This window comes from Carcharodon carcharias, chromosome 2, assembly GCF_017639515.1.
Source record: "Carcharodon carcharias isolate sCarCar2 chromosome 2, sCarCar2.pri, whole genome shotgun sequence".
Lineage (NCBI taxonomy): Eukaryota > Metazoa > Chordata > Chondrichthyes > Lamniformes > Lamnidae > Carcharodon > Carcharodon carcharias.
In genome coordinates this window covers 221,062,760-221,086,160 of record NC_054468.1, presented here as the reverse complement: position 1 = coordinate 221,086,160, position 23,401 = coordinate 221,062,760, and the positions used below count along the sequence as shown (strand labels likewise).

General features: G+C 44.2%; 1 protein-coding gene across 2 annotated transcripts in view; it reads right to left on the bottom strand.

Moving 5' to 3' along the window:
- smyd3 (SET and MYND domain containing 3) overlaps positions 1–23,401 on the bottom strand; it is a 921,006-nt gene that overhangs the window by 549,053 nt on the left and 348,552 nt on the right. The window lies entirely within an intron of this gene.

Sequence of the window (23,401 nt, the reverse complement as noted above, 5' to 3'; positions counted from 1 at the left end):
TTTAGGGCTGACTTAAGATTATTGGAGGGGAAATGAGAAAGAACAGTCAAACATCAAGATGAATAATTTGATGGGCCAGGGTAGGGGGAGAGGGGCTATCAGAGTTGCTCTTGCAAAGAGCTGGCACAGACACAAGGGGCCGAATGGCCTCCATAAATTTTCAAATTTAAAACAACAGCTTGCAATCATATAGCGCTTTTGATGCAGCGCAACACCCCAAGGTGTTTTTCAGGAGCATTACAGAACAAAATCTGCCACCTAAGGAGGTATTGGGACAGCATTTGGTCAAGGACATAGGTTTTAAGGAGCGTTTTCCAAAGGGGGAGAGAGAGAGAGAGGGAGAGAGAGAGAGAGAGGGGAGGTTTAGTTGCAAAAGGTCAAGATGCTAGATGGGCTTCAAGGGTCATCTCTGTTGTGTTGTGCAAATGCAAGACGAGATTCAAACAACATCCAAAATTTTTTTAAAAAATGAACAAGAATGGAGAGTAAATGGAAGAATCTAACTGTGCAAGCTAGAGAAAAATTAGAGACGTAACCAAAGCAGTCATTAGACTAACAGGATCAGGGAGTATGCCCAAGTAGCATTGGAAAAAGGAATGTCCCATTTAGTTGGTAAAACAAAACTGAAGGTAAGGGCTGGTTTCAGCTATGAACACATAGCTCATCATGTGTTCATTAAAGGTTTCATTTCACCAAAGATGCCATAAAACACCTTAGGCTCATCCCTTGTAGAATTATTTGAGAAGGGGAAAAGGGCAACAAGGTGAAGATCTAAAAATAAAACCTGGCATGTGACTAAACTAGCAGACATCAGTAAATAAACAGCCGGGTTAACCTGTTTAAGCGGCAGGGAACGTAAAGTGACTAAAGAGGCAGCGGGTGGAATGAACTGCAAGCCAACAAACAGAACAAAACTGTAGGAAAACTTACATTTTAAATTTACATGAATTCAGTTCCGGAGCCACAATTGGGAAGAAAAGAAAATTGGTCAGAAACTTCCTTCCTGATCACGAAAAGGTAATAAAAGCTTAGATTCATGTGGTGTCTTTCAGCACCTCAGGTTGTTCCAAAGTCCTTCACTCGACAAATGAAGTATTTTGAAGTGTAGTCATTGGTGTAATGTAGGAAAGACAGCAGGAAATTTGCAAACAGCTACACGAATGAGATTAAAAGACCAAGAAATGTGTGATGCTTTCGGGATAAATATTGGCCAAGACATGAAGGGAGAATTCTCCCCCCCAATCCCGAGTCTTCAGCAAATAGTGACACGGGAACTTATACGTCCACCTGAGAGAACAGACGGGGTTTCAGTTAAAGTCTCATCTGAGAGACAGTGCAGCACTCTCTCAGTATTGAGTTGGGATGTCAGCCTAAGTTTTTATGCTGAAGTCTCTGGAGTAGGACTTGAACCCACAACCTTTTGATTCAGATGCAAGAGTTTTACCACTATAAGCCAATGGTTGACATTTGTGACTATCTTGGACGTGTACAGGCACTGGGGGAGGAAAAGGCTGTGCTTGGCAGTGATGTCCGTCCACATTGATATCAGTAGTCACAGTCAAGGTTCACAATGAACAATAAAAAGCCTGTTCAATAAGGTTATCGGGGTAACTTGGATGCGGATGCTGGCAGGAGCCTGTCATAATTCACTGCTCATACACTGAGTAAAGGAGGAATCTGGAGCCAATATTTCCTTAACATTAAATTTATTCACAAGCACAGACTCCCTTTTCCTCTCCTGTCACATGTGGAAACCAGTTCATATATATACTTAAGAATAATGCCCTATCCTTTCCCCAGTTAGTAACAGCTGCTCTCACTTAAAACCAGAGCATGCACTTCATTGTGACAGGATTACAATATTAACAGAGCCCGGGGTGAATGCAGCAGGAAGCAGTAGAGTTGGGTGAGCAAGGGGAACTTAGCACCGCCAGTCATGCAAACAGCAGGTTAGAACCACTTGGGCAGATGATAAAGGACAGACAGGAGAGCACAAGCCAACTATAGTCACAAAGATAGTAGCCAAATAACTGAAAATAGCAACGGCTATCAAAATAACCACAAGTGAGGGAGGGAAACCCGGGCCTGGGAATGTCGGGCAGACTCCGACTAAAGAGAGTGGGAATGAACTGGTTGAGCCATCACAACTTTAACAGGAGGTAGTGGGTGTAGCCAAAGAGAAGACGGAGAAACTTGCCTTGATTAATGTGGATTGCAGCCAAATCAAGAGGGCCCGAGGCATTTTTAGAGTCATAAAATAAAACAAAGTCCAATCCAATAATTCTAGCTCCAGCCAAGCATGCCAGATTGTGTCTCTGGTTTCCAATATATGAATACGGCTCTGTGAGAAAATCTATAACCAAAATCATTCAAGTCACTTTGAACAATAAGCATTTTATTCAGAATGGCAGCAATTCTTTGTTTTTAAGGAGTTTCTTCTGTTACATCTGGCAGCTAGCTTTCAGCTGAAGGAAAATTCAAGATGGTGGCCTTTTTTCATTCTATCATGCAATGTGAGTGCCGCTGGCTAGGCCAGCATTTGTTGCCCATCCCTAATTGCCCTCAAGAAGATGGTGGCAGGCTGCCATCTTGAACCACTGTAGGCACTCTCTCAGTGCTGTTAAGAAGAGACTTCCAGAATTCTGACCCAGCGATAGACGGAACGGTGGTATAATTCCAAGTTAGGATGGTGTGTGGTTTGGAGAGGAGCTTTTAGGTGGTGATGTTCCCATGTGTCTGCTGCCTTTGTCCTTCAAAGTGGTAGAGGTTGCAGGTTTGGAAGGTGCCGTCAAAGGAACCTTGCTGAGTTGCTGCAGTGCATCTTGTAGATGGCACACACTGTTGACACTGTGCGTCGGTGGTGGGGGGAGTGGATGTTTAAGGCGTTGGATGGGGTGCCAATCAAGTGGGCTGCTTTCTACTGGATGGTGTTGAGTTTCTCGAGTGTTGCTGGAGCTGTACTCATCCAGGCAAGTAGAGAGTATTTCATCACATTCCAGACTTGTGCCTTGTAGATGATGAACAGGCTTTGGGGAGGTAGGAGATGAGTTACTCCGTTATCACAGTGAGTTACCACAGAATTCCTAACCTGATCTGGTCTGCTCTTGTAGCTGCAGTATTTATTTGGTTGCTCCACTTCAGTTTCTGGTCAATGGCAACCTGCAGGATATTGATAGTGGGGGATTCAGCAATGGTAATGCTGTTGAATATCAAGGGGAATTGGTTAAATTCTCTTGTTAGAAATGGTTATTGCCTGGCAGTTCTATGGTGTCATTATGACTTGCTGTTTATCAGCCCAAGCCTGAATGTTCAGGTCTTGTTCGATGTAGACAAGGACAACTTCAGTATCTGAGGAGTTGCAAAGGTTTATTGAAAACTGTACAAGCATTGCCACTTCTGACCTTACGTTGGAGGGAAGGTCATAGATGAAGCAGCTGAAGATGGTTGGGCCCTGAACACCTCCCTGAAGAACTTCTTCCATGAGCTTGCCTCTCACTGTCTCTGCAATATGCTGAAGGCCTACATACCTGCACATGCCCTTAGCTCACAACCCTGGCCTCACCTGCATCTTGCCCCATCTTTAGTCATCTTAGTTGCACTCTCTGGATCAATCCTCTCTTCAGCTCTTTTGAGAAAGAGTGTCCTCAAAATTGGCTGCTTGGACCATTGCTTTAGTCACCCTCTTGAAACCCTTCTCCCATCAGAACATGAAGTGCTTAGGGACACTTTGTTAAATTAAAAGGCATAATGTAAAAATGTCAGTTTTCTATTGAACATTTACTACTGAGTAAATTCCCTTCAATCAGCTCAGCAGCAACGATTGGGTCAGATTAATTTGCTCCTGTCAGTCCTGAACTCATTAGGCCTCTTCAATCAATTGTCTCCCTTTCTGTGACAGGTTGTTCTTGGCATTGTCTACCAAGTGCTTCCTTGGTCTTCCTCAGTTTCCCATATACCTCTGGATACATGGCTGTGAAAGGTAGTCTAGCCTTTTCCAACATGCCAAATCATGGAAGTCATCTTTCCTGAATCCTCTGTGCAGGTGCTGTTACTTGTCCAAGCTAAATTAATAAAATATGTGACGCAGTCAACCAAATATTTTTGTGTCTAAAAAGGTTGCTTTAAAATCCCAGGGACCTTTGATGCTGGGTGACATGATTTAGCAGGCAGGCTGAAGGCAAAGCTGGACTATTCATGGATGGATGGGTTGGAACATGCTCATGTGAAGAAAGAGCAAAAGCTACAAGCACAAGCAAATTGACACTGTCACCCAACATTACGCTCAGGACTTTGAGATGGAACTTATTAAACCAGCTCAAAAGCTCTTCAAAGAAACCGGTAAGTTTTATAGAGCCTGTTCAGTCACAAAGTGCAGCCCATCAGAAACTAACCCCTGGAACCAAATTGAGCTTGCTTCTTCTCATTTAAATGATGCAAAGCTTACAGCCTTATCATAACCCCTAGATTTTGTATGGTACTGCAGTAAAGTACTTTTAAAAGGAAAACAAAGAGGCCATTTTAAGGCAGATATCAAAACATGGACACAAGCACTGGAAAAAGCCAGGAATTAACCTTTTAACCATACCCTCAGTTTCAAAAGCCTGGATTAAAATTTAGGCTTGTTTAAACAGACCTCGCTCTTATACTTTTAAAGAGAGGCGGGTAGTGACTGTAGAACCCAAACCACAAGATGACAATGTAGACTGCAAAACAGCTCCCCTGATCCAAGCCAATTATAGTTTTTGCAGATAGCCCAATATTTTTGCCAAGTGACTAAGTAGACGTATCCATTTTCTGGGAGAGGCACCAACATTTAATAGCCTGACTCATGCTCCGACACTTGATGCCTTGCTTACTTACTGTCATTCACAACTCTGCCCAGCTTAATAATACCAAGCACATTTCAACTCTAGAGGTACAATGTTTGTTTCAAAGTTTTCCTCTCCTCTTTTTAAAAACAGAAGTAAACGATGGCTTTGCCTGCTAATTTTTCTGGCCTTTGTCTTCAGTGATTTCAACTTTATGTCCAGCATGATGATGGTCAAGTGGATGAAACACCATCCCTGTGAGCGAAGGAGACTTTGTACATTTGACCTTGGTCTATAGAGGTCATCCTGGTGGGTTCCAGATTTGCAAGCCACTTTTTCAATCTCTTCAATTCTGCGTACAAGGAACTCAGCCTGTCCTGGAATGTTGCCAAAACAAAACTCATATCAACCCAAACCTGGTCAGCCAAATATTCTACCTCCCATGTGTGTTGGAGGAGAGATTGTGGAATATTTAGAGCACTTCCCATACCTTGGCAGCAACCTCTCTCTCAAAAGGCCACCACTGACAAGGAGAGCCAACGCTGGATCAGCTGCACCATCTCAGCCTTCAGCAGACAATGACAACAAGTGTTCGATAACAAAGACCTCCGCAAGTCAACAAAAGTCAATAAAAGTCAATAAAAGTCCAAGTGTACAAAGCAATTGCTGTTACACTCTTGTACTGCAGTCAGGCCCAGACTGTGTATCAACTTAAGAGCGCTAGAGAAATTCCATCAGCAATGCCTCTGCTGCATCTTCTGGGTTCAAAGGGAGCTAACGCTAGTGTACTTCTTAAAGTCAGCTCCACAAACATTCAGGCAAATCTTCTGCAAAATCAACTTCCATAGACTGGACATGGTGTCCAGATGGCTGAAAATCATCTCCCCCTCTAGTTCCTGTTTTCTCAAGTCTCAAATGGTTGACATTCCAAGGGAGGGCAAAGAAAATGCTTTGAAGACACTCTGAAGCTCTCCTTGAAGTGTGGCAGCATTGACGTTAATGACCGGGAGGAGCTTGCTACAATCTTTCAAGATGGCAACAACTTGTCCATCATGCTTTGAGTCCAAGTACCTTAACGATGAGGCAGAGCAGCGAGAAGGAAAGACATCCTAACCCCAAGTTCCCAAAGATCCATGGGCCTGTGAATTGGCCTGTCCAGTTGCACAAAGACCCATGCCAGAAATTAGCAACCGAGTAGACCTTCTGCTCAAACTGAGGGAGAACTGACAATATTTAGGTGCAGAACCTGTCCTCAGCCCATCAGATGCTCAAGAGAAAAAGCAGCTTTCGCAATTTCAGGACATCCCAAAGCACTTTAAAAAGAATGTACTTCATCGACTGTAAAGTGTAGTCACTCCTGTATATGTGAAATGCAGCAGCCAATTTGCACACAGCAAGCTCCCACAAAACCACAATGTGATAATGACAAGTTTCTTTTTTTTTAAAAAGTGATTTTGGTTGAGGGATTAATAATGCCCAAGGCAATGGGGGAAAACTCCCCTGCTCTACTTCACAATAGTGCCATGAGATCTTTTAGGTCAGCTTGAGAACACAAACAAGGCCTCAAATTTAATCATCCAAAAGGTTGCGCAGCCGATAGTGCTGCGCTCTCTCAGCGCTGCGCTCTCTCAGTGCAGCACTGCAGGTTGGGCTTTCATACTCAAACCTCTGGTATGGAGACTTATTTCTGCTTGAGCAATTTACTGAGCCACGTTTCAAGGAGAGCTTCAGAATGTCTTTGAAGCATTTTCTTTGCCCTCCCTCAGAATGTCAACCATTTGAGACTTGAGAAAACAGGAACTAGAGGGGGAGATGATTTTCAGCTCGTGTGGGCTCTCTCTCTCTGCCCGTGTGGCCACACAGCTGAGATTAGTTACAGTATAGGGAGCGGCTTCACTGTAAACAAAATGCTTGCCGCTTAACGCTGGATCGAGAATTGCCTAAACCTGAGGAACTGGATTTTCCATGTCATGAGCTGGCAAATCCCAGTGAGCAGTTTGTAATGTAGCTTGACAACAGTAAAGATGACCTTGAGCTAGGCCAATGTCTTACAGTGAACTGCACTAAGACACATGGGGGCATTATCTGGAACCAACATTAAGAAAGTGGCTAAGCAGAGAATGGGGTCTGACTGCCAGATCTCCCAGTTGTTTCCCACTGACCATCAGTTCCCCTGGCAACTTTCTACTCTTGCCCCACCCTCACGTTTATTCACCATACAATCCTGTTCCCAATGCCTTCTTCCAATCCTATCAGCATAAACCTTCCATTCCTTTCGCCCTCACCTGGTCTAATTTCCCCTTAAATGCATCCATATTACTGACCTCAACTAGGCTTTGTGGTAGTTAGTTGCCACATTCTTCCTACTCCTGAATTCCCCATTCTAAGGGATTGTGTGTGAAGGGACTGAAGCTCCCTTTCTTCCCCCCTTTCCCCCAGACTTTCCTTTTCCTTTCATAAGACTGTCCCAACCTGACAAACGCGCTGTTCTCACCACTTTCACTTCTATTTCCCACCAGCGTTCGTACGTTGTATGGAATGCTGAAATGTGGAAGCATTGTTCCGGTATTCCAAACTTGGCAGCATCCTGCCACAAGATGTTTTTCAGAACCATCCTGGCTTAAACCTGTCTACTTTCATTGTCCTGTTTAACTACGTAGTCCTCATCTCTCATCACCCACACAATTCGCAAAAATCAAAGGCTACTTGACTGCAATTAGTGAGAAATAACAACACTTCATGGCACCGGTGTGCACTGAGATCATGTTTGGCTCTAGTCTGAATCTGACTTAAATCTGTCTTTATTAAGCGGCTTACTCAGCAGATGCTCTCGTCTTCAGGAGGGAGATGCGCTCTTATCGGGTGGGAGAAACTGCAACGTGTTTCTACACACCTCCCTCTTATAAATAAACTCTCCCTGCAATTATTCAACGGGCCTTTTAAACCGATGTCCATCTTTCTTCTCAAAAAACAAGCGCAATCAATCCATTAATGGTAATAGTTGCCTGGAGACTGTCTTAGCTCATTAGACTGGCACAACAGAGGCCATTAGGCCATCATGTCTGTGCCAGCTCCTGGCTTGAATAATGTAAAATCTAATCTCACTGGGCCAGTTTCTCCCCATGGCCTGTATCTCACTCTACTCCAAATAGTTAGCCACTGTCCTTGATGTACAATGGCAGCTTTCTCAACCGCTCCCTGTGGATAAGCATTTGACATTCCAACGACCCTAGAGAAATTCCTTGTAACTTGTCTCCTCGCTCTAATCATTTGGAAAAGTCCCCTCATCATCAATTCCCTAGCCAGAAGAAACAGTATTTTCCAACTCAATCATGTTGTAACTCTTACTAGAGGTTATTAAAAACTGTTAAAGCTCTCAAAGTCTATTTTGCTCTTGTGGAAACAGTCCTGAGTACTTCAAATGTCTTCTCATAACACTAGCTTCCCCTCCCGACATTGTCCTGGCGAAACTGTACTGTGCATTCTGCAGTTTTAGTGTCTTTTCCATAATCGTGCCCCAAAACTACACACAACAACTGTGGTCTCACCAGTGTTCTGTATAAATTTACCCTTCCTTCTCCACTCCATTCAATCTTCATATTTATAAAACCCAAAAACGTTCACTGTTACTGATCTCTCATGAGTTGAGCTTCCTATAATCGTCTCTTCAGGAACAACTTACTTGGACATATAGGCCTCTTAGCTCATCTGAGGCCTATTGATCGAGTGCATGCTCCTGTTGCCTTGCATTTCTCTGCGTTAAACTGCATCTGCCATCTACCTACCCATCCTTCAAGCTTATCAATGGCTTCTGGTCTCAAAATATAAAATAAGCTATCTCCAAAATTTCTGGCTGAAGTCCCGGCTGAGAAGTGAAAAAGTGTGTGTTTGCAAACTTTGCGCCAGACGCTGTGGCAGCAGCATGGTTAAAGAAATACAGAGCAAGGAAGGAAACAAACAGCTCTTCTGTGTCTGAAGCCTGGCCTCAGGATTGAATGAATACCACCCATTTAATATGAGGGGTCGTGGAGCAGAGGTAGTTGAAAACAGCCAGAACACTATAGCCTGATTCTAACCGCACAATCCACCTTCATAAAAGTCAGCACAACTCATACACATAAAATCAGCTGGATTAGTGCCAGACCACAGGGATTTCATTGCTCTACGTTTCCTGGGGCAATCATCCAAAATGTGAAACAGGCTCGATATTTTCAAAAATAGCCAAGAGATGATTCAAAAGAGAAAACGTATCAAAACACACAGAAGATTATAAGAACACGCAAAGCAGGAAGAAAGGAGCAGATTAGAAAGTGGAGATAATAAAGCGGCTGTACTGAAGAAGCAGTGTAGGGATCAGGCTGCAGTATCTCACATCTATAAAAAACAGCAGAGTGTGTGGAAATGAAAAAATGTGGGAGCAGAAGCGCCCAGATACATGCCAACAGTCTTTAAATAACGCTAATAACGATGGGACTCTGCTCCATTTACAAGGGCCTGTTCTGCGTTTCAAGTGTCGAGGGTAAAGCAACAGGTTTCCATCTCACTCCTACTCTGGCCTCCGCTTCCTACATCGTACAAGGCTCAATGCAAGGACGAGGAACAGCACTTTGTTATTCGATTGGGTACTTTACAACTTTCTGGCCTCAACATTGAGTTCAACGTTAGACCATTAAACCAAAGCTGCCTTTTCCTCAGGGCAGCAGGTACTGGTAGTCGTTATGTTGGAGCCATTTGCGCTTCCTCTGGATCCTGGATCCACCTGGGTGAAGGGAATCTTGCCCAAAAAAGCCAGGTTTGAATGAACAAATTAAAGGAAGGACCAAAGAAAGAAGGAAGTTGCCGGAGAGCATCAAGAATCTGCCATATCGGATGGGGCAGCTCCTCTGGCGTTCTCACACGACTGCACTCAAGTTGCTCACTAGATTACCTGCTCAATTCTCTGCAGCGGCATTTGAATCCGTAAACTTCTGACTCCAACAATAGCGGCTTACATTTATATAGTGCCTTTAACATAGTAAAGCATCCCAAGGTGTTTCACAACAAAAACATATTTATGTAGCACCTGTTGTGTAACGAAATGTTCCAAATACCTCACAGGAGCATTATAATAAAGTATGACACCGAGCCACATTAGGAGATATTAGGTCAGGTGACCAAAAGCTTGGTCAAGGGGGAGGTTTTAAGGAGTGTCTTAAAGAAGCAAAGTGAGCTGGTGAGGGGTAGGGAGGAAATTGAGCTTGAGACCCATATAACTGACGACATGCCCACCAATACTGGAGTAATTAACGTTGAGAATACATACGAGGCTGCATTCGATGAGTGCAGATATCTCAGAGGGTTGTAGGGCCGATTATAGAGGTAGGGAAGGGTAAGGCCGTTGAGGGATTTGAAAACAAGAATGAGAATTCTAAAATTAAGACATTGCTTAACCTTTGTCAGTCAGGGTGATAGGGGAATGGGACTTGCTGCAAATTAAGACATGGGCAGCTCGGCGTCAGGTGAGGCAGTGGCATGGTGGTCTTGTCACTAGACAAGTATTCCAGAGGCCCAGGGTAGTGCTCTGAGGATTCAGGATTGAATCCCACCACAACAAATGGTGAAATTTGAATTCAATAAAAGTTTGATGACGACCACAAAACCTTTGCCGATTGTCGTAAAAATCCATCTGGTTCACTAATGTCTTTACCCGGTCTGGCCTACATGTGACTGCAGAACCACAGCAATATGGTTGACCTCTTAGAGATGGGCAATAAAAGCTGGCCTTACCAGCAACGCCCACATCTCATTAATTTTTTTTTTTAAGTTTTGGATGACCTCAAAGTTGCAGAGTTCAGAGGAGAATGAACAAACATGTCTATAAACTTGTTCTTATGTCCAAGTCAGGATAGTGTGGACTCAAGAGGGACCCTGAATGGGATGATGTTCCTATGACATGCTGCTCTTGTCCTTCTCAGTAATAGAAGTTGAACATGGATGAGATGTTGCAAAAGTACAGTACATCACCAGCTGAGATGTGTATGGTTGACAACCTACAGATTTGTGCCATCGTTTGTATAGAGTAGAATTGAAAATAACTTCTAGAAGCTTCCTTGGAAGAGACCTCTTCAGGGTCTCTCTCCTGAAGATCAACAGTCAGTCGGATGGCTTTACACCCAAAAAAGTGGATTTGGTTCCTTGGGAGAACTTGGAGATTTGGGAAGCAAGAAAACAAACAGAGTATGCATTTAAGCATGCTACATGCAGTTTGTGCAGAGCACGGTGAAGTTAAACTATTAATGCATTGTTGAGTAACCTGCCCTTTCTCAGCAAATATTTTAATTTGATAAAAGTTCCTTGTGGACATTTATTTAGCAGGCAGTCTGCGCTCCTCCAATTCTGCCCTTTTCCACATCCCCATTTTTAATCACTTCACCACTGGCAGCCATGTCTTCAGTAGCCTAGGCCTGAAGTTCGGATATGTCCTCCCTAACCCCTCTCCATCGTTCTTTAGGAGGCTCCTTAAAACCTACCTCTTTGACCAAGCTTTGGGTCATCTGCCCCAATATCTCCTGAGGTGGCTCTGTGTCATATTTTGTTTGCTGATGCACCTGTGAAGCACCCTAGAGCATTTTTACTACATTGAAGACACTAGGAGAAAGGCAGTGAGACACAAAAATCAGACTAAACAGCACAACTGAGACAGCCACATCACTGGCCAATGAGGTTTCTTCAGAAATGAAGTTAGCCACAATTCAATGTGGCCAATAGTCTAAATCACCAATAATGAGATTAACACTCAATCAAATTAAGACCCAGGAAAGGTATTCTGAAGACTTGGTCAACAGTTGCAGCAACCTGAACATTGGCTGCTTCGCCAAAGCCAGGTTAGTTGGAAACCTCGCCCAGACTTGTATTAGTTGGTGGACATACCAATAATCCCGCTTCTGTGTGCGAGGCAGCTTTACTATGCCCATCTCTATCTTACCTACCCACTGTCAACCAAAGGCACTTCTCGACAATATAAAACAAAAACCCAATCTTAACCACTACACACAGCAAGAGATTGGCTCAGAATCGAGTACCTGTCACCAACTAAATTGGGATTGTGACCTTGCTGCCAGTGATAAGGAGACCAATTAAAAAGGACGTCTCTTAATGTCTCCAATCTCCTAATCAGAATAGGACTTAACACCAAATTGTGCCTGGGGCAGAGTTTTGTACACCGCGCTCTTTTGCTGACAGTGTACTCATGCTTATATAACGCATATCATCAGCAGCATTAAAATTGGGTAAAATATCTTCCACGTTCTACTTGCATTTGAAGCTTGGTTAGATATGCACATGCTAATAAGTTAAGTGGGGCAGTCAGGGTGAGGAAGGGAACATATCCAATCGTATTAATCATGCGCACAAATGAACTGGTGCAGGAGTCATTTACAGTATCATTGTCAAAATCTTCAACAGGGTCAGAGTTCAGGGCCGCCAGAGTTTCACTGCTAATTTCTGGTTACCCTAAGAAAGGAAAATTTGCATTTATATAGCACTTTTCATGACCACCGAACATCTCAATTACAACTAATGAAGCACTTCTGAAATGTAGTCACTGTTGAAATGTGGGGAATGTGCAGCCAATTTGTGCACAGCAAGCTCCCACACACAGCAATGTGATAATGACCAGATAATCTGTCCTTTTGTGCTGTTGATTGAGGGATAAATATTGGCCAGGACACTGGGGACAATTCCCTTGCATTTCTTCGAAATGGTGCCATGGGATCTTTTACATTCACCCAAGCTGGCAGACAGGACTTTGATTTAACATTTCATCCAAAAGCCGGCACCTCTAACAGGACAGTACTCCCTCAGTACTGCACTGAAGTGTCGAGCTGGATTTTTGTGCTCAAGCCCTGAAGTGGGACTTGAACTTGGCTCCTTGGAACTCAAGAGGTGAGGGGTGCTAGCAACTGAGGCACGTCTGAAAGAACTAACGTTGTCTTCGCTTTGGTTTCGAGCAGCATATTTCAAAGCCCGGCTACTCTGGCAAAACGTTACTAAGTTCTGAAGAAGTCGTACGGTCTCGAAACGTTAACTCTGTCTTTCGCTCCACAGATGCTGCCAGACCTGCTGAGGCTTTCCAGCAATTTTTGTCTTTGTTTCAAAACCTTACTATTTCTGTTCCTGACTCCTGAACTGAATTGCTGGACCTATTGGTTCATGGTGGCAGGATTAGATCTAAGTGAAAGCTGCAAATGCAATGTGACAGTTCTGTATCATCAAACATTTGGCCTTTGAGTATATCTGCAGATATAACAAGATAAAAGCAAAATACTGCAGATGCTGGAAATCTGGAAAAAGTCATACGGACTCGAAACGTTAACTATATTCCTCTCCGCAGATGCTGTCAGACTTGCTGAGATTTTCCAGCTATTTTTATCTTTGTTTCAGTAACAACAACTTGCATTCGTAAAGTCACTTTAACTCAGTTAAGTACCCCAAGGCGCTTCAAGGGAGTGTTATCAAACAAGATGAGATATTGGAACAACTTCTTGGTGGAAGGGGTAGGTTGAAAGGAAGGGAGATAAAGGCAGACAGATAGAGAAGCAGAGAGGTTTAGGGAGGGAATTCCAGGATTTTGACCCAGCGACAGTGAAGGAAGGGTAATATATTTCCAAGTCAGGATAATGTGTAGCTTGGAGGGGTACTTCCAGGTGGGTGGCGTTCCCATGTGTCTGCTGCCCTTGTCCTTCTGGTCATGGGTTTGGAAGGTGCTGTTAAAGAGTTCCTGCAGTGCATCTTGTAGATGGTACACACTGCTGCTGCTGTGCGTCGGTGGTACAGGGGGTAAATGATTGTGGATGGGGTGCCAATCAAGTGGGCTGCTTTGTCCTGGCAGGTGTTGAGCTTCTTGAGTGTTGTTGGAGCTGGACTCACCCAGGCAAGTAAATTCCATCACATTCCTGACTTGTGTCTTGTAGATGGTGAACAGGCTTTCAGGAGTCAGGAAGTGAGTTAATCACTGAAGGGTTCGTGGCCTCTGACCTGCTCTTATAGACACAGTATTTATATGGCTAGTCCAGTTCAGTTTCTGGTCAATGATAACCCCCAGGATGTTGATAGTGGAGGATTCAATGATGGTAATGCCCATTAAATATCAAGGGCCGATGGTCAGATTCTGTCTTGTTGGAGATGGTCATTGCCTGTGTTGTAGGGTGGCTGAATTGTGCTATAAATGATAGAGTTGATCTGCAGACATTCCTTGGGTGGAAACATTAAGTTTATTTACAATATACTCAGCAGCAACTACAAGTGTGCTTTCAACTCCAACTCTATCTCTACACTGACTCTGAGGTAGCCCGCGCTACTCTCCTATCTAATACAGATTATGTGATCTTCTTTAAGTATTATTCTTACATTACACACTAAATAAAACCATAATTACTACAGCCTGGAACTTGAATGGCATAAATGTTACCTGTCATTTTGTGGCACAAATGTTACTTGCCACTTCTCAGCCCAAGCCTGGATATTGTCTAGGTGTTGCTGCATTCGGGCATGGACTGCTACAGTATCTGAGGAGTCGCCAATGGTGTTGAACATTGAGCAATCATCAGCAAATATCCATGCTTCTGACCTTATGATGGAAGGAAGGTCATTGATGAAGTAGCTGAAGATAGTTGGGCCTAGAACACTACCCCAAGGAACTCCAGCAGTGATGCCCTGGAGCTGAGATGACTGAACTCCAACAATCACAACCATCTTCCTTTGTGCTAGGCATGACTCCAACCAGCAGAAAGGCCCCCCGATTCCTATTGACCCCAGTTTTGCTAGGGCTCCTTGATGCCACACTCGGTCAAATGCGGCCTTGATGTCAAGGGTAGTCACTCTTACCCCATCTTTGGCCTGTAAAGTCTGTGTTGGCTCTCTCCCAGAGCAACTCAGCTGGTCCCCCTCCCCTACCCTTTCCCCATAGCCCTGATAGCCCATCTCATTTTGTAATCCAGGGTAAAATTGCCTTACAGAGGCAAGGTTATTCCTGTTTAATTCCAAAGAGAGTAACAGCTGTGAAGAAATAAAATGAGATGTTAAAGGAGGTTAAAAACTCAACAGATACTATTATCCCGGGGTAAATGTAATGGAATACTTAGTTCACTCTTTCTTGGTAGAGGTGGACGAGCTATTATACAACAGTACCTACTTTCTAACTCGATTGTGTCAACGCAGCATCAATCCGAACCATTGTTGAGTGTTTCATGTTCCAAGGAGCAGGGCTGAGATAGTTGAAAGGAGGGAGGGAAGGCACAGGAGGCAAAACAGAATTGGAGAAGCCAACATGATGGACTGAAAGGGGTTGCGGACTTCGGCTGGGGCATTTTACAAAAGGGGGGCTTTTGAATGCAGTGCATTGAGAGATTAAGTCAATGGCTCCGCTGTCCGCATTAATGTGTTGCTCTTATGTGGAAGGATGGGACTACCCAACCTGTAGACACCTCCAGCAACCATACTACTTTCCTCCTTCCTCCCATTGGCCGTCATTTCCCAGAAGACCCGACTGAAACAAGCACCACTCACTGATAGAAATGAAAACAACAGGTTGATTTAGCTCGAAGAAAAGTCATACAGACTCAAAACGCTAACTCTGTTTTTCTCTCTACAGATTTTCTCAACAGGAAAACTGCTGAGTTTTTCCGGCATTTTCTGTTTTTGTTTCAGGTCAATTTATAGTCTGCATTTCCCTCAAGCTTTCAGTAAGACTTTTGTGTTTTAATACATACGACAGCAAATCTGAAGGGGCAATAAGGTAGACCCCCAACAAATACTCGGTTGAATCCATCCAAAGCTCATTGAATCACAGGCCTATTAACAACCAACAAAGGCCCATTGCCCTAGAGGGAATGCTACTCGACTGCTTCCTGGGATGAGGAGGTTGTCCTATAGCAGAGAGGGTAGGTTAAATCTGTGTTCCTTTGAGTTTACAAGAATGAGAGTCATAGACTTATTTATAGCACAGGAGGCGGCCATTCGGCCCATTCAGTCCATGCCAGCTCCCCATGGAGAAATCTAGTCAGTCCCACCCTTAGCCCCTACAAGTTTATTTCCTTCAAGCGCCCAACCAATTTCCTTTTGGATTTATTGAATGTTTCTGCATCCACCACCCTCGTGGGAGGCGAGTTCCAGGTCATTACCGCCCCTGTGCAAAAAAGTTCTTTCTCACACTCCTCCCTGCACCTCTTGCCCAACCTCGATTCTGAGAAAATGTTCCCCCCCTGGCTGGGGAGCCTAGAACACGGGGTTACAGTCTCAGAATAAGAAGTCAGCCATTTAGGACTGGGATGAGGAGAAATGTTTTCACTTAAAGGGCTGTGAATCTTTGGAATTCTCTACCACAGGGAGCTGTGGATGCTTGGCTGTTGAGTATATTCAGGGCAAAGGTAGATAGGTTTTTGGATAAGAGAATTACGGAATTTCAAGATAGTGCAGGAAGGGGCAGTTGAGGTGGACAATCATCCACGATCATGTTGAACGATGGAGCAGGCTCAAAGGACCAAATGGCCTACACCAACTCCTATTCCTTATGTTCTTATGCCAGAATAACAAAGTATGTTAGGCTGATAAAAAAGGTTTTGCGAAATGATGTAAATCATAATTTACATCCAAACACAACAATGTGCTTAAAAAAATAAATCAATGCCCCCAGGAGCAATACTTCTGGCCTTTCTCTCTTCTCTTCCCTAGTGATGTCAGAAAGTCCCTGTTCAGAATCCTGAAAGAAATATAGTTAGACACAACTCAATTCACTTCCTCACAGACCTGAAGCTACGACACAAAACATGACTAAAATCTGCATGTATTAACATTAATTTAATAGTTTTACTTCGCGACAGCACAAGAATCAAATAACTACAAACAGCAGGATGCAATCTGCAGTTGGTGAGGATTAAACACTCTGCACCAGAGGAGCTCCGGATGCTTGGAAAAATCATGGATTCGCGTAGATAAAAATATTAAAAGCAAACTTGAAGAGGGGGGAGAGGTAAGACAGGGAGCAGGAAAGAAAGGGGAAAAGGAAAAGGGGAGGATGAGTGGAAGGAAAAGCAAGGGAAGAGGGAGGGAAAGTGAGGGGGGGAAAGAAATAGAAAAGGGGAGAGGGGGTGAGGGGGCAGAGAAAGTGGAGAAGAGGGGGAAAGGGAAAAAAGAGAGGGGATAACAAGAGGAGAGGGGAGTTGAAGGTGGGAGAAATATAAAGAGAGAGAGAGAAAGAGAGAGAGTGCTCAAGGCCTTTTCTGTTAATTAATGTAATAAGAAGCCAAAGCAACATTATTGAAGCAGGGTGGATGTTGATGACGCTGTCCCTAATTCTACAAAATTGCAATTACAGGCACACGTGAATCTTCCAGCAATAGTCAAGGGACAGAGATAAGAGCAGAAACCCTGGTGTTTTTCTTTCCATCACTAATCCAAGGATGCTGTTCTGCTATTGACAGGCCTTCCTGATCACAGTGGTCTATTAATGCACACCATGTAAGAGTGCTTCAGCTGCCCTGAGCCACTGGGGGAACCAGTCATTGATAATAGCATCAAAAACTGCAATCTTCTTGGATTCAAGTTAGAATCTCATTAAAACAAAGCCGCTTATGAGTTTGTCGACAAGTGACAGCAGCTAAGAATTCCTACCTTGTATCACTCTGAAACCACACTGAAACAAGACGAACACAAGATGGTTAATTATAAGGCTGAGGGGGGAAAATCAAGCCTCCAATTCCAAGCCACATTAACTCCAAGCAAAGCATAGCTTCCAATACAAGTGATATAATGAAGGATACACAACACCAGGGAAACACAGGACAACAACTTGAATATTAATTTGGAATTGAAGGTGCACTTCAACCATAATACATGGAAATAAACAGAATCTTTATTAAGCTAAAAGCAAAATACTGCGGGTGCTGGAAATCTGAAACAAAAACAAAAATTGCTGGAAAAACTCAGCAAGCCTGACAGCATCTGTGGAGAGAAAGGCAGAGTTAACGTTTCGAGCCCCTTGAGACTCTTCTTCAGAACTAAAGAGAATCTTTATTAAACTGTCTATCTTGATTGATGTTCTCGTTCAATCAAAACATTTCTTGATGTGTCGCCAGTCGCAAATCGATGCGGTTACACATTTACCGACTGCAAGATCCTGAAGGTGGAGAAAGGCGTTGAAAATGTACAAAACCAATTACATTTGCAGCTTCCCCGAATACTGTCAATTGAAAACTCTAGCTTCCTGATGGGAGCAGGTATCCGGTAGCGATTACATTCCAAGGTCTCTTCATATTGTCTGTTATGACTGGAGAGAATATTCCGGAAAGTCTGAAATAAAAGCTATCACGCCTCTACACCAAACCGACAGCTTATTGATTGTTATTGGCAAAAGGGGTAACGGCTTGATTGCAAGGATGAAACATTGGATATCTTTGTTACTTACCCAGGGGTCAACCTTATCACGATAGTTGTTTTTTTTCACCGTGTCAGCATTAGTTAGGAAAATTGAAGAGTCACCAAAGAAGTGAGAGTATATGGAAAGACTTGATATTTGAGGCAAATTAATCAAAGAACGACAGCACAAAAGGAGACGGTCCAGCCAACGCTATCTGTGCCAGTTATCTGTAAGAGCTACCTAGCTAGTCCCACTCCCCTGCCAACTTACAACACAATCCAAAAAGGGTATGGTTATAATTACTATCTTCAGAGCTGCTATATGTCAGACCTGCTGGTAATAATTCCACACTGTTAGTGATGATTCCTCATTCAATTTATAATAAAAGACGAGATTCGTTGTACACTGTGTTTCTCTTTCCCAGCGCAATACGCTTTTTAAAAAAATTCTTTCACAGGAAGTGGGCGTCACTGGCTAGGCCAGCGTCTAATGTCCACCTCTAATTGCCCTAGGGAAGATGGTGGTGAGCCGCCTTCTTGAGCTGCTGCGTCCATATGGTGTAGGTACACCCACAGTGCTGTTAGGGAGGGAGTTCCAGGATTTTCCAGCCACCCTGCATCCTATCTGACTTGAGGCTGACAATTCAGTGTCACTTGATGGCCTGCTGGGTGCAGCTTGTGGGTTCAAGCCTTGTAGAGCAAAAACTGCCCAAATGCACACTTCATAACAGAAATGGAGGAAATGATGGTTTGCATTGGTCACTCAAAAGCAAGATCAAACTAGCTGGATTTCATTCACCACTCAAACCAAGTTTTCTGATAAAGGCACAGAAAAGAAAGATTTGCAATTATCAAACACTTTTCATGACCACCGGACATCTCAAAGTGTTTTACAGCCAATCAAGCAGGTTTGTATCATCACTGCTGTAATGCAGGAAATGCAGCAGCTAATTGCACAAGGCAAGCTCCCACAAACAGCAATGCAATAATGATCGGATAATCTGGCTTTTATGACACTGATTGAGGGGTTAATATTGGCCAGGAGACAAGGGCTCCCTTGCTCTTCTTCGAGATGTTGCCATAGGATCTCTTACATCCAACCGCATAGGCGAATGGGCCCTTGGATTATTGTCTCACCTGAAAGGTGGCACCTCTGGCAGTGCTGCACTCCCTCAGTACCTCACTGGAGCATCAACGTGGATTTTGTTGGTGGACGCCAAAATACAGCATGCAACAAATCTCATCTTTTAGCTATGAATTTGATGTGTGGAAGCATCAAAGAGAGTGTGGAGTTATTTCAGCCAGTCTGGCAGGCACACTTGCTCCCTGAAAGCCCACTCCCCACCTCAAGCTGCAGCTTTGGTACACCGACAGCACCTGCATTACTCCCCTTGTCAGAAATGGAGGCGATCTGGGGACAGGTCCAACTCTTCACACATTAGTTCTCAAGTTTAATTGCACAGGAACACTGATTGTTTAGCATGCTGGATTTAATGTTCAGGCAGGTGCAGCCATCAGTAAATCATGAGACACAACATAAGCCGATGACAAATACAGATTAATGGGCTGCAACATTTATACAATACATGATGTATTTTTGCATCAGACCACAAAAGTAAAGATGTTTTAATGCCCAATAAAAGTCACAGCACTTAATTTAAGACGTCAAGTAACTCTCACTCCCTCCAGCGAGTTTCTCATGACTGGGTGGCTTTTCAGATGGATACCCACTAACATTGGATTGTTAAACGGAAAGAACAGGTTATGTCATGTAATTTGTACCAAGATACTTAATACTGTGTGTCGCTCATCGCATTGTGTTAAGCAAAACAAGGATAACTCAGGAGTTGAGATAGGGCAGCAGGACCATGGCAACACAGCTCGTGTAGAACGTTTACTTACATTATTTTCCAAAAATGCTCCAAAATCCTTAGGCGAGATCATAAAAGGTGGTTTATTCACCAGACGCGTTACTCGGAGTGTCGCCCTGAACCACCAGGGCCAGAAAGATCAGAGTTTTATTCTTGACCCGTTAAGTTCAGGTGATCACAACAATACCACGCCTCAGAACTTGGGAAAGGAGGGGGTGCAGAAAACAAGAAAAGTACTCAGGCTTCCACTCCCAATGACTACCCGGTGATGGAAAGTGCCAGTGTTACAGGCACAGGATCTGGTTCAGACTCAGCTGTCTCCGCCCCCACCCCTCTGTATTTCTATATTCCGCCAACATTCAGCATCTTCAGGCTGACTCGCCAATGGACGCGCGACAACTGATGCCAATGTCACAGGACCATTCTCACTGATACCTTTTGGGGATAGGACAGGGAAGTAGAGTTGAAGTGCAGCCATGATCTTATTGAATGGCACAACAGGCTTGAGGTGCTGTACGGCCTACTCCCATCGCTGATGTTCTTAACCTAGTCACTCTACTGCATTTGTTTCCTCCTCCTCTTGGGTGAGAGGCCACTTGGTCGTGGGGCCAGCTCGTCTGCTGGGGCTCCGACCCTCCGTAAGCTTCAGCTCATCCAAACGTTTGCTGCCCATGTCTTGAGCTGCAGCAAATTTCACTCATCCATCTTCACAGTCGTTGCTGGCAAAAATTCATCCATTTTTAATTCGCACACTTGAACTCCTTTTGTGGCCTCGTCCTTTACTGTGGCTGCTACCTCCTCCAGTGCTACGTATTGTAGCTCAAGGACAGTTTTTAACCGCTTCTGCTCTGCTTCCTCTTGCATCAATTGCTCCCGACGAGCTGCTTTCTTCAGTGATTTCTGGATATCCTGGCCTAAGGTAATGAAGCTCCGCTGCAGTTCACAAGCATACCCCAGGTTATTTGCAACTTCCTGTAACTTTCCAACATCTTCCAGTTGATCTTGGTTAAGGACTTCACCTCTGTCGAGTCTTTCTTGGTAGTCATTCAGCTTGCCCTTCTTCTCCGTGTTCTGCACTTTCTTGTCGATGACATTGTGAACCTATCTGAGTGCTTCATTCTGTGGCTCCTGCATTTTTGTGTTTCCTTTAACACAGGAAAGAATTTCCAAGGTGGGCCATGGTAATGTAAAGAAAACAAACTGCTGGCCCAGAAGAAGCAAGGTTGGCAGGTTTGGGCAAAAGCCTTTCCAAAAGAAGTAGGTTCCAAAGGAGGGCCTTAAAAGGAGGAGATGGAGGTAGAAAGGCTGAGGGAGAAAATTCCAAAGCAAAGACTGATGTGGCTGAAGATCCGGTTTGCCAATGGTGGAGCGGATAGCGGGGATCCACAGTCACAAGTCCAGCCCTTGTTACATTGTCTTCCACCATCCAAATTTTTTTGCCCCTTCCCCCATCATCCCATTGACAAAATGGCATGGGAAGGCATCAGGTGGCATGCCCAACATCTCCCCACTGCCATGCCATTTTCCCAACAGTGGGTGACCTGTTTGCCAAGAGCCCAATTGAGCCACTTAGTTGGCTTGGCAGGCCGTTGCAGACCAGCTGGTTGTGTGTTGTCTCTCTCTCTCTCTCTCTCTCTCTCTCTCACTCTCTCTCACACACACTTAAGTTGTAACTCATTCTCTGTCTAACATCCACAGAGGTATATCATTCACCGATGGGTGGATATTTGCAGACAACAGCAAAAATTCATTCACTTCGCTGTAGATGCATCTTCAATCTCATTTCTCCCCACACAATTCCTGCTGTCTACTTTTAAAAAAAGTATAGTCTCAGTTACACACAGCCAGGCCACCAACATAGACACACTTATTACAATCCAAGCTGCCGTTGCAACATTATGCGAGGGTATTTTTTAAAAAAAAAGATAGCTTGCAGGTACACAGCAACAGTCTCTCCAATGAGCAGCATTATAGAGAGAGCAAGCCTCCCAATACATCCTGAGCCCTGACCTTGTCCTGAAGCAGGCAGCAGACTGATGAGAAATTGGTCTTCAAACAAAACCAATATAGACCAGTCAAATTTGAGCCATGACCATGGTAGCGAGAGGTATAGGATCTCCGCCTTAATGCCACTATCCCAAGGTTAAGGAACAGCAGCATAGGGGGCCAAGGATGGGTTGAAAGTTCAGGTCATGTTCTGAGCCGGGAAGTACATTCACAATCACTCAATCTGCATCTGTCCAGGTCACCACTGAGGCAGGAGAAGAGTTCAACTGGCAATTGTTTGGCAAGAGTCACATAACCTATCTCTTATTTCACAAGTGGCTTTTCTTTTTTAATTCACCGATGGGATGACAGCATCGCTGGAAAGACCAACATTTATCGGTCATCCTGTTTTGCCCTCGAGAAGGTGGCAGTGAGCTGCTGTCTCGGCCAGGATTTTCCAGTCCGTTGAAGGTGGGGTCAGAGGCGGTAAAGTTGGCAAAATGGCATGGGAAGGCATCAGGTGGCGTGCCCAACATCTTCCCACCATCATGCTATTTTTCCAGTAGCAGGCGGCCTGCTCGCCAAGAACCCAATTGAGCCACGTAAAAGTTTTTGTCAGGCCATTTCAGGGGGCAGTTAAGAGTCAACCACATTGCTGTGGGTCAGGAGTCACATATAGCCCAGACCGGGTGAGGACAGCAAACATATGGGAACACCACCACCTGGAAGTTTCTCTCCAAGCCACGCACCATCCTGACTTGGAAATATATCACCGTCCCTTCATTGTCGCTGGGTCAAAATCCTGGAGTTCCCTAACAGCACTGTGGGTGTACCTAAACCATATGGACTGCAGCAGTTAAAGAAGACAGTTCACCACTACCTTCTCAAGGGCAATTAGGAATGGGCAACAAATGCTGGCCTAGCCAGTGACGCTCACATCCCGTGAATGAATAAGAGTAAGGACAGCGGATAACACACTGAAGGACATTATGAACGAGTTGGGTTTTTAACAACAAACCAGTCAACAACAATGGTCACCATTGCTGATATTAACTTTATATTTTCTATTAATTGGATTATTGTTTGTCACGTGTCAGCTGTGGTCAGCTGGTACACTGTCGCCTCGAGTCGCAAGGTTCAGGTTCCAATGTACCCCAGTGCAGTACTGTGGGAGTGCTGCGCTGTCAGAAGAGCCGTCTTTCAGATAAAGCTTTAAACTGAGGCTCCATCTGCCTGCTCGGGTGGATATAAAACATCCCATGGCACTATTTTCAAGAAGAGCAGGGGAGATATCCCAGGTGTCCTGGCCAGTATTTATCCCTCAATCACCAGCACAAAAACAGA